Source organism: Notolepis coatsorum, assembly GCF_963971535.1.
Source record: "Notolepis coatsorum genome assembly, chromosome: 13".
Lineage (NCBI taxonomy): Eukaryota > Metazoa > Chordata > Actinopteri > Aulopiformes > Paralepididae > Notolepis > Notolepis coatsorum.
Window position 1 is genome coordinate 1,209,079 of NC_140177.1, and position 12,271 is coordinate 1,221,349.

The 12,271-nt window shown below is 48.3% G+C and overlaps 1 pseudogene across 1 annotated transcript in view; it reads left to right on the plus strand.

Moving 5' to 3' along the window:
• Nucleotides 1–764, plus strand: part of LOC311238844 — a 61,842-nt pseudogene extending 61,078 nt beyond the window's left edge. Inside the window, exon 4 of the transcript in view lies at nt 108–764. The product of the transcript in view is annotated as an uncharacterized misc_RNA (transcript). The remainder of the gene's footprint in view (nt 1–107) is intronic.
• Nucleotides 765–12,271: the final 11,507 nt, after the last annotated feature.

The following is a 12,271-nucleotide window of genomic DNA, read 5'->3' on the forward strand; positions in this document are numbered from 1 at the left end:
CTACTACGGAGCAAAGTATAAAAAAAAACACAACAATCCTTCGACCTTCATTTGTTTCCTCCTCTCCTTGTATCCTTCTCTATCTCCTTGACTCCTCTCCTCCACAGAGGCCTTGGTGGACCCGTCCAGCGCCGGCGTGGTGGCGGGCGCCGTGATCGGCTCTCTCCTGGCTCTCCTATTGGTCGGCGCGCTCGTCGCCGTGCTCCTCACGCGTAACCGCCGGCAACAGCAGCGTGGCGGCGGCTACCGCGGCAACGGGCACGACTCCATGACGACGACGGGGAGCGGCGGCTGGCAACAAGGCTGCCTGTTGTTCGGGGGCTCCGCCGACAGCAACGGCAAGAACCACGGCGGGGGTGGGGGCGGGGCCAACAACAACGGACCGGTCTACACGTACCGGGAGGGCTGCGACGCCACCGGCACGCTCACGGAGAACAGCGCCGCCACGCACCACTACCAGCAGCACTCGGCCGGGAGCACGCCCACCGCCCACGACATCCTGCTGAGCAGCGAGATGGACGAGGCCGAGCGCAGGAAGTTCGACGCGCTGGACGACAGCGTGGAGGACGACGAGGAGGAGGAGGAGGAGCGCTACGACGGGTTCGCGGGGGGCGGCGCCAACACCATGGCTCCGGCGGCCTATCACATCCGCCGGGGGGCCACGAGGAGGAGATGGGGGGCGCGTACCTCGACGACGACGACGACATGGAGTCCCAGCGAGACGGCTCGGTCATCTCCCGGACGGCCATTTACGTCTGAGGAGACTAGGGAGAGGAGGAGAGGAGGAGAGGAGGAGAGGAGGGGAGGAGGGGGAGGAGAGGAGGAGAGGAGAGGAGGAGAGGAGGAGAGGAGGGAGAGGAGGAGACGAGGAGAGGAGAGGAGGAGAGGAGACAAAGGAGAGGAGGAGAGGGAGAGGAGAGGAGACGAGGGAGAGGAGGAGATGAGGGAGAGGAGGAGAGGAGGAGAGGGAGAGGAGGAGAGGGAGAGGAGAGGAGGAGACGAGACGAGGGAGAGGAGGAGACGAGGGAGAGGAGAGGGAGAGGAGGAGAGGGAGAGGAGGGAGAGGAGAGGAGGAGACGAGGGAGAGGAGGAGACGAGGGAGAGGAGGAGAGGAGAGGAGGAGACAAGGGAGAGGAGGAGAGGAGGAGAGGGAGAGGAGGGAGAGGAGAGGAGATGAGGAGGGAGAGGAGGAGACGAGGAGAGGAGGAGACGAGGGAGAGGAGGAGACGAGGGAGAGGAGGAGAGGGAGAGGATGGAGACGAGGGAGAGGAGAGGAGATGAGGAGAGGAGGAGACGAGGGAGAGGAGGAGAGGGAGAGGAGGAGACGAGGGAGAGGAGGAGAGAAGGAGAGGGAGAGGAGGGAGAGGAGAGGAGATGAGGAGGGAGAGGAGGAGAGGAGGAGAGGAGACGAGGAAGAGGAGGGAGAGGAGGGGAAGAGGAGAGGAGATGAGGAGAGGAGGGAGAAGAGGAGAGGAGATGAGGAGGGAGAGGAGGAGACTAGGGAGAGGAGGAGAGGCGATGAGGAGGGAGAGGAGGAGACTAGGGAGAGGAGGAGAGGAGGAGAGGAGAGGAGACGAGGAAGACAAGGGAGAGGAGAGGAGGAGGGGAGAGGAGGAGGGGAGGGAGAGGAGGAGAGGAGAGGAGAGAGGAGAGGAGACGAGGAAGACAAGGGAGAGGAGAGGAGGAGAGGAGAGGAGACGAGGAAGACAAGGGAGAGGAGAGGAGGAGAGGAGGGAGAGGGGGAGACGAGGGAGACGAGGGGGAGAGGAGAGGAGGAGGGGGACGAGGGGAGGGGAGGGAGAGGAGGAGATGAGGGAGAGGAGGGAGAAGAGGAGAGGAGAGGAGATGAGGAGAGGAGGGAGGAGGAGGAGAGGAGAGGAGGGATGAGGGAGAGGGGAGACGAGGGAGACGAGGGGGAGAGGAGAGGAGGAGGGGACGAGGGGAGGGGAGGGAGAGGAGGAGATGAGGAAGAGGAGGGAGAAGAGGAGAGGAGAGGAGATGAGGAGAGGAGGGAGAGGAGAGGAGGAGATGAGGAGAGGAGGAGATGGGGAGAAGAGGAGAGGAGATGAGGAGAGGAGAGGAGGAGAGGAGGGGAAGCCCACGTTACCTCCTCTTCAAAAGTCATCATGGCCTTCATTACATCATCAGCTGCCTGGACGCTCTGATCAGCATCATCAGCTGACCCTACAAGATGCAGCTCTTAGGACTCTGAGCTCTGCTCTGCTATTGCTACACACTGCAGTAATCACGCACCGTTAACCTGGCGGTGCTGTTAACGGCGCTGCGCCCCCCTCGCAGTAGAGGTGCGACTTTTAAGAGCTGGATCTGTAGCTGCCCTGGGCGTTGTGATCAGCATCATCATCATCATCAGCTAGCTAGCTGATCAAACATTCTGATCAGCATCATCAGCTAGCTAGCTGATCACACCATCCGATCGGCATCATCAGCTACATCATCTTTCCTCGACGTGGAAAACGAGAATTAAAAGATAACGATGAACTAAATGTGTTTTTAAAAAAAAATACTTGTTGTTTGACGTCGGGAGAGAATTTGGATTTGTGGTGATTCCTGTGATTCCTGGTGCACTGTGGACTGAATACTGTTCGTAACTGTGTTTTTAAGTGTGTATCATGGGGACAGTTAGTCATCAGCCAAACTAAATATAACAAACAAACTGAGAAAAAAAAAGAGAAAATGTAAAAGAGCAAAACAAAAATGTTTTAACTCCAACGCTGCTTATTGCTACGTCGTTCATGTCTCTCCGGCTTTGCAAGTGTGTGATTATTGTATTTTATACTGTAACTGTAATAATCCACAGGTGAAGTGTTCTGACTGTAAAGTAATCACTGTCGAAAAAAGAATGTCCTTCTGATGTAAAAAAAATAATAAAATAAAAGACATTCAACAACACGGAGCTGTCGGAGCTGTTGCAGTCTGTCGCCCCCGTGAGACTAGGGGTGTCACGATGCATCGTTAATCGAAATGCATCGATTCTAATGTGACGATTCAACTGCATCGATTTGAAAATGGTATAATCGAAATTAATCTAAATATTATTTTTTTTTTTTTCATGTGTATTTTGTTGCGATACCGATACCAGTATCGGAAATGCCGCCGATACTGCCTAAAATGCTGGTATCGGTATCGGCGAGTACGCCGAAAGTCTAGCCTCCGATACCATATGACGTAATTTATCAACAACACTGCGGTCTGCTGAGTGAGCATTATAAAACAAACGTGTTTTTAATCGACCGTGAATTAAAGTGTCAATGCTGTTTGTCATTTTAACAGCAGATACTTTCTTAAAATGCCATCGTACCGAGAGAGGGGTGTTGACGGGGAGCTCTGATGTGTTCGTTGTTGGTGTTATTTAGCATTAGCTGAAGCGCTAACCGAAAGCTAGTTTTAGCTTTAACGTTACCTTGGCTAAAGTTGGGGCTATTCATAATCCAGCAATAATGGCTGCAGACCTGCAAGCAAAGTACAGCAAGTTGGCACAGGAGTATTCCAAGGTAAATCACTTTTTCACCAGTAACGTTACATTGTTTGTATTTCCATCTAACGTTAGCTAACGCTAACCTAGCTCACGCTAATGTGGATAACTGATCGACCTCTCGCACACAATTAATGACATGTTGCGGACAGCCATATCGGTGACAATGTTTAGCTTTTAGTGCCAAATGATAAGAGTCTGAGGCGGAGTCTCAAAAGAGAATGTTGAATATTTATTGTGCGTTAAAAATCACAACAGCTGCTACAACTGAAGTACCGGAGTGCAACAACGTATAACGTCCGTGCGGAATCAATGTCCCAACAACCATTCCGTGGGTGAACTCATTGAGATAGTTGTCAATTAATGATACTAATACTAATCTATACAATCACCTGTTGTTGAATAAATACCATTACTTTATAGTTATTACTAAAAATCAGTATATATAAAACAGTAGCTATAAAAAAAATAAAAAATAAAGTTTTATAATTTTATATATATATATATATTTTTTTTACATTTTTAATGTGTGCACTGGTATCGGATCAGTATCGGTATCGGCCGATACCCAAAGCTTAGGTATCGAATCGGATCGGAAAGGAAAAAATTGTATCGGAACATCTCAAGTTTTTATTGACCTATAGTCCATTCATGCTGATGTGAATCAGTTCCCCAGCCACATTTGTGTATTCAAATTTTTTTGGGCGAAATTAACTGATAGAAAATCAATCGAAAATGAATCGAATAGAATCGAATCGTGGTCAAAATGAGAGATTTCACGATGCACTGAATCGTTGCCTGAAGAATCGTAATCGAAATTAATCGTCCGTGAGGTCGCATCGTTACACCCCCTACGTACGACTGATAATCCCTCCTATGGGTGAGACTTGAAAACATCCCACGTGACCAGGTCCTGCTGCTTCCTCTCAGTGGTGACTGACCGCGGGTTCGAGCCCCGTTGAACCACGGGGCTTCGACACCTGTCGACAGAAGAACACTCTTTGTGCTGATGTGTGGCTGGCGGTGGCGTTAATGATGTGCGTGACGGCTACAGTATATATATATATATATGGGCCTCCGTACACCACACACACACACACACACACTACTGCAGTTGTTGTTGTTGTTGTTATTGTTGTGTAATGGTGTTTATCCCATGAAGGAGAAAAAAAGGGCGCAGGCCCTCAGGGGTTCAGATCCACACGGGGCTGTAATGACTCATATAATGATATAAAGCTGCTCCTGCTTTTATCACTCTCTCTCTCTCTCTCTCTCTCTCTCTCTCTCTCTCTCTCTCTCTCCCTCTCCCTCTCTCTCTCTCTCCAGTTATATCCATCTGTCTGTCTCTCTCTCTCTCTGTCTCTCTTTCTCTCTCTCTCTCTCTCTCTCTCTCCAGTTATATCCATCTGTCTCTCTCTCTCTCTCCCCTCTCTCCATTTATCTCCATCTCTCTCTCTCTCCATGTATCTCCATCTCTCTCTCTCCACCTCTCTCTATATCTCTGTCTCTCTCTCCACCTCTCTCTCCATTTATATCTATCTCTCTCCATTCCTCTCTCTCTCTCTCTCTCTCTCTGTCTCGCTCTCTCTCTCCCTCTCTCTCTACAGTATGTGTCTCTCTGTGTCTCTCTGTCTTTCTCCCCCTCAGTCTCTCTCTCTCTCTTTCTGTGTTACATTACTTTTTTTTTTATTAGTTTCTGTCTTTCCTCACATAACGTGTATTTTTTATAGACGATCACCGGGGGCGATATTGTAGGGGGGGGGGGGGGGGGGGGGGGGGGGGGGGGGGGGGGGGGGGGGGGGGGGTTGGTGATTTCTACCTTGTCCACAACCAGATATAATATCCACAGCTTTAGCCAGAAGGGCTGGACTATTCCATGTACAGTATGCAGTAGGGATGTCCGATATTATCGGCCGACCAATATTATCGGCAGATATCGGCAGTAAAATGTGATATCGGAAAATATCGGTATCTGTTTAAAAAAAGAAAAAAACAATAACAATATTTGTTATATATATATATATATATTTCCAGTGAAATTATAGTTACCTGAAATTATTCCGTTTTTTGGGGGGGGGGAAACCCTGCATATATCGGTATCGGTTGATATCGGTATCGGAAATTAAGAGTTGGACAATATCGAAATATCGGTATCGGTAAAAAAGCCAATATCGAGCATCCCTAGTATGCAGTGAATGATGCAGACGATATGTTCCAGAATTCACAACGTGAGGTTTTTCTCGGGTCCAGGTCGACAACAGGTCCGTCCTTCCGTCACACATTCCGTGTTCGGAGAGAGAATAACTCGGACAGGAGAACGAACGAACGAACCGAACGTCAAAGTAACGTGGACTTTTTTCACAACGCGGTCTGCGACGTGGTGCCTCCTCCTCTCTGTGTTTTCTACCGGCCCGGTCTGTCGCCATGACGGAACACCCTCTCCTTCACAGCTCATCTCGATGAGAAACACTGAATTAAACAACGTGAAACAACCTCACGGTGTGCCTCCACCTGGCCTGTGTGCAAGAAAGGGCATCACACCTCTTCCCACAAGGTGTTGTTAACCCTTTCCACTGCCGCACTGCCACTAACGGTTAACCCTTTTCACTGCGACGATAATACACATGAGGTTAACCCTTCCACCGCCACACGGACAGCGGGTTAACCCTTTCACTGCCGACACTACAGAAGGTTAACCCTTTACCATCACCGTTAACGGTTAACCGTCGGTAGTGTGATAGTAAAGGGTTAACCTTCTGTAGTGTGTCAGTGAAAGGGTTAAGATGTACATCAGTCTACTGTGAGGCTCAAACACAGCAAACACAGTCAGTCTACCGGTAGGACAATACAGTCAGAATACTAGGGCCGTCTTAAATACGTCGAAGCTTCGAAGCTTCGTTCGATGGGCATGGGATTCGAATATGAAAATAAAATTTGAATATATTTAAAAAAAAAATTAAATACATTTCTTTATTTTATTAAAATTTTTGTGCAAAATCAACTCTGCCTCTCTCTGTTAACTACAACAAGCAATGCCGTTTGTTATTTAAGATGAGGTCGGACTCGGCACTGACAGATTTGTGTTCATTGTGCTGCTTTTATAAAGCCTCAAATGACGGCTTACAATATTTCATGAAAGCAAAGTGTTTCGTTTGTCTAAGATTTAAAAAGGTTTAAACTTTACAGCACTGACAAAGTTGAACAAAGTGCTGTACAAGTCCCACAACATAATTTTTTTTATATAAATATATATATATATATATTATTTATAAAAAAAAATTATCACAAAGCTTTGAATTAAAATCGAATCTCGGCCCCGAAGCTTCGAATTCCAAAAAAATTATCGAAGGTCAGCCCTACAGATTACCGGTAGGACAGTACAGTCGGTAGGAATTCCCCGTTTGTTTCATCAGCGCCCTGATTAGGACGGACTGGAGTAGGAGCTCTGAATGCTGAATGATTCAGTGGTGAGTCTTGTCTTGTGTGGTCCTTCCTGCCCTGTTAATGAGAAGACTGTTGTGGTTTAAATCATCTTTGTTTTTCTCCACAATTCTTTCTATTAAAAAAAAAACATTCTGTAACATTCCGTCTCCTGCTAATTAATTAGCTGTGCGTAGCTAACCATATACAGATATATACAGTGTATATATATAGGTTTCCCTTACTTTCCTCCCCTCCCCTACTGTCTCCTGTATGTGTTGTATGTTACTCGTGGCTCTATCTTCTTGTGTGTATTCATATTGTTCCCTGTTTCCCTGTGGTTCTATGTTTCTTTGTTTTTCTCAGCGACTTCGGGTCATTGAGAAGCGCAATATAAAATAAATGAATTATTATTATTATATACACAGTATATATATATATATATATATATATATATATATATATATATATATATATATACCGGTATATATATATATATATATATATATATATATATATATATATCAGCACATTCAACATGGTGTGAACACTGGTGCGACTGTAGGTTTCCTGAACAGACCTCCTTTATGACCTTGTATCATTGTGCTGCTGTGAATGGACTGACGAGGATACGAGCAGGTCATCTGGCAGACAGCGAGAGAGAGAGAGAGAGAGAGAGACTATGGTACAGTAGAGAGAAGGAGAGAGAGACCTTGTGGGGAGTGAGGTGACCTCAACCCCCAGCAGAAAGAACGAGAGGTCAGCGCTCCTTTTTCTTTCTCCCAACCTGGGAAAGAAATGATTTGAAATACTGTAAATTATTAAACGAGAGAGAGAGACACACAGAGAGGGAGGGGGTGCAGAGAGAGAGAGAGAGAGTGGGAGAGGGAGGCGGTGCAGAGAGAGAGAGAGAGTGAGGGATTGGCAGGATGGATTACAGCTGAGAAAGATAGAGCTTGAGGCATGTTGAGCGACACCAGCCTCTCCGCTTGTGACCGGATGCTTTTCTGCCCGGCGACAACTGACTAGTTCTTTTCAACTCATCCAATTAGTCAAGAAAGAAGAAGGGAAGATCTATTTAGTGCCACCCCACCGCCAACGCAGCCTCCGATCAACGGCAGATATTTTGACTTGTAGAAGGCCTGCTCTCTCCAGAGACCTCTGAGCAGGAGTTCTACACTTCCTTCTGTCTCACGTCGCCTCCCGCTCGCTCCTCTCTCCCGCTCTGCGTCGGGGTTTTAGCGAGTTCAAGCTGCTCTCGCCATGTTTAATTCAGCGGAGAAGGCATGAAAGTGCTCCACATTATCCCTCTCTCTCTCTCCCCCCCTCCTGCTCTGAGAGCGAGAGAGATGGAAGGGAAGGAAGGGAAGGGAGAGGGAGGGAGGGAGGGAGGGAGGGAGGGAGGGGAGGAGCAAGAAATGAAATTGAATTGAATGAAAGAATGACAGCGAGAGTGCGGAAGAAAGAGAGAGAGTGAGAGAGGATGGAGGAGAGACGGGTTGGTTTCTGGCGGATTAGTTATCAGACCAGCGCTGGAGTTGTTAGTCCAGTTAAAGCCAACATATCCTCCTCCAGCGTAAAGAACCTAATCCTGTCAAAACAGCAGTCATAGTGTATATTTTCAACAATATGTTTGTTTAACAATAGGTTAAAGTGTTATTTTTTTTTTTTTTTTTATCTTTTTCCCCCTCCATTTTCCTCCGATTTTTCTCCCATCCCAATGTTAGTCGTATGCCAATTCCCAATCCCTTCCTGGTCGCTGCGCACTTACCCCCCACAGTCAGATCATCTGGGAGAGTGGAGGCTATCACGTGCTTCCTCCGACACACGTCCAGCCAATCAACCGCTTCTTTTCACCTGGCAGCGCGGATCCTCCCTGAGAGGGCGTAGCGTGTGGAAGGATCACACTATCCCACTCGGGTCCTATCCACGCTTAGCAGGCGCCCCGACCGAACTGTAGGAGTCGCTGTTTACAATGACCCGGACCCACCCCGCCAGCTTCTCCCACCCTCTAATACAGCCAATTGTATTAGTGTGAACGGCCAGCCAAGCTGGTGACAACCCCGGAGCTGTGAGCTGGACTCGAACAGGCGAATCCAGCTCACAGCTTCGGGGTTGGTGACGAACGCAATCTCCGCTACGCCACCTAACCGCCCCAGGTTAAAGTGTTATTAATGAAATATCAGTTTAGCAATTGTGTTCATAAACTAGCGATTTTCGACCGGAAATAAACGAGAGCGGCCATTTTGCTGTGGTCATTATGATGAAGGAAAGACGGGGCTTTTCAATGAGCGTCGGAATCTTCGAAAAACTACCCTACCCAGCTCAAGCCAGCTACTGTACAGCAAATTACTTGTCGATGATTATCTACCACAAAACTGAACGTTATTGGCATAGATTGGAGCGCAGTTAGTGTGTCTACCTTCTGTGAACGTTTAGCAAGAATCTGCGTTGCAAAGCGTTTCAAAATGGCGGAGCCATATCCATTATTAGAAAGGAACTGTACTTACAGTAGATTTCATTCACGGTTCTTGCTGCACACCTGGTGATTCTAAATCCAAATTGAACTCTGCCATTAAAGAGGAGATTTGGCCCAATCCATAGATGTGCAACTTGGCTATAATAAGGTCATTTATAGGCCTGATATTCTATATTCTATAATATATCTATCTTAATATATCTTGACGTGTCTTTGCATTTATAGATGTTGGTCTTGTTGTGCTTCACAGATGGTTTTCTTTCAGAACCTTTTCAATCCAGGTCATAAATAAGACATTTGTTTTTTCATAACCACATAATAATTATCTGGGGGGGGAATCCCTACGGATGAGCCATTCTAGGTCCCCGACCGTAATAGTTTAGGAAACTAAAATATCTGTTAAAACAACTCAGCCCCTCCTCCCTGAGAGATGTTAGCCCCTCCTCCCTGTGCTGAACCACCTCTTAGCCCCTCCCTCCCTGCTCTGAACCACCTCTTAGCCCCTCCCTCCCTGCGCTGAACCACCTCTTAGCCCCTCCCTCCCTGCGCTGAACCACCTCTTACTGCTGCGTGTGAGACGTTAGCCCCTCCCTCCCTGTTAGCCCCTCCCTCCATGTTAGCCCCTCCCTCCCTGTTAGCCCCTCCTCCCTGCTCTGAACCACCTCTCACTGCTGCGTGTGAGACGTTAGCCCCTCCCTCCCTGTTAGCCCCTCCTCCCTGCTCTGAACCACCTATCACTGCTGCGTGTGAGACGTTAGCACCTCCCTCCCTGTTAGCCCCTCCCTCCCTGCTCTGAACCACCTCTTACTGCTGCGTGTGAGACGTTAGCCCCTCCCTCCCTGTTAGCCCCTCCTCCCTGCGCTGAAGCACTTCTCACTGCTGCGTGTGAGTCGTTAGCCCCTCCCTCCCTGTTAGCCCCTCCTCCCTGCTCTGAACCACATCTTACTGCTGCGTGTGAGACGTTAGCCCCTCCCTCCCTGTTAGCCCCTCCTCCCTGCGCTGAAGCACCTCTCACTGCTGCGTGTGAGACGTTAGCCCCTCCCTCCCTGTTAGCCCCTCCTCCCTGCTCTGAACCACCTCTTACTGCTGCGTGTGAGATGTTAGCCCCTCCCTCCCTGTTAGCCCCTCCCTCCATGTTAGCCCCTCCCTCCCTGTTAGCCCCTCCTCCCTGCTCTGTGTGAGACCAAGCAAAAAGAAACCCATTTAGGCAACATTACTGATTCACGAGGTCACGTTAGTCAGTCAGTGCATCTGCTCTGGACAGCTGCAGGCTCTGCTATAGAGGCTTGGTTTCCTTGGTTGTTGTTGGTGTGGGCGATACATCCAATGGCCTTATGAGACCCGTGACATATTGAGGCAGGCACAGAAGTTCTGACGCTGACCCAGAGAAGTGGGTTGATCTTCTCTAAATAGAGGTGGAAATATTTGTTATTGAAAATTATGAGCGCTCAATTTTAGTTATGGAAGGTTGACGAGAGGGCGGAGGTCACCTGGGTTTGCGTTTTGTTTTTAGCCAATTACTTTTAGCGAGTAAGTGTGTGTGTGTTCCAATGTTTACAACTGATAAACCGTGCATAATGCTACCGGCTACAGTGCAGAACGTTAGCTAATAGATGATTAAACCATAACCAGACACCATAACCAGACACACAGATGTTTTCCAGACACAATTACTGCTTCAAGATCCTTCTGATTTCCACAAGCCGACGCTTTAGAAGCAGTTTTGGTTTCAACACGACTCATCTTACAACGTTCTTTCACCATGTCATGAATGAACAATAGGCTGCCAAGTATGTAGAGATGTCTACCCTACCCCCCCCCCCCCCCCCCCCCCCGATACCACTTTTTCATGTCCGATACCGATATCACAGCCTTGACTATCGACCGCTACCGATCCGCTACCGATCTTGATCCTACACCCCCCCCCCCCCCCCCCCCCTCTTAAAAACAAAAACCTGTGTTTAACCTAGCCATCTATAAAACATCATGCTAAAACTGTGAAACAAATCCTACTCCCCTAAAATAATAAATACACAGTAGGTGTAGCTGAGGGGTACAATTCCCTGACTGTATTGTTAGATATGATATTTAATACCACTACCTCATGTACTTTAACTTCTGGCCACCCAGTACAAGATATAAGTATGATGAACACTTTCCCACCTGATGAAACGAACCAACACAAATGGACCAAATCGAATATTTAATACAGCAAAGGGTGTACACAATATTCACTTAATTACATTTATGATTTGAAATGTTAAGTATGCACTTTTATGGCAAATGAGTATTCGTAGGTAAATCAACATTGAATGTCCAATCTCTGGTTGCGCAGGGAGTAAGTATACAACCTGGAATATTTAGGAAACGATAGCGATAGTACTTAAATAATTATAGCTGGATACACTAGGGGGGGGGGGGGTCCCGCTGGTTGTAAGACAGTAGGAGGGGGGGGTTAGAGAAGTCGCTGGCGGTATCCCATCTGGCCGACGGTGTCTTGGGAGAATCCAAAGTCTTAGACCCAGTGCCCCCAGAACCTGGGGCCGCAGACGGACACAGCTGGACCCTCTGTGGAACGGTATCTGCCGGTCCACAACGGAGAGACGTGGTGCGACCTCACGTGTAGAGCGCCGCCTCACCTGTAGTCCTCTCCGGGGGGTAATTCCAACACTCGACAGTGTTGGTCTTTATCCATGGAATAATCAAAGCACATAAAGCATAATCCAAGAGCCGTGCAAGGCTCGCTGTCGTCGGGTAGAGTAATCCAATATACAGGTCCAGTCGCTCTTGACCCGGAGCTCCTCGGATGCAATCACCACTAGGGGTCTGACCAGCCTGGATAAGCGTCCAGATAACGTCAGGAACGATGGGGGTACTGA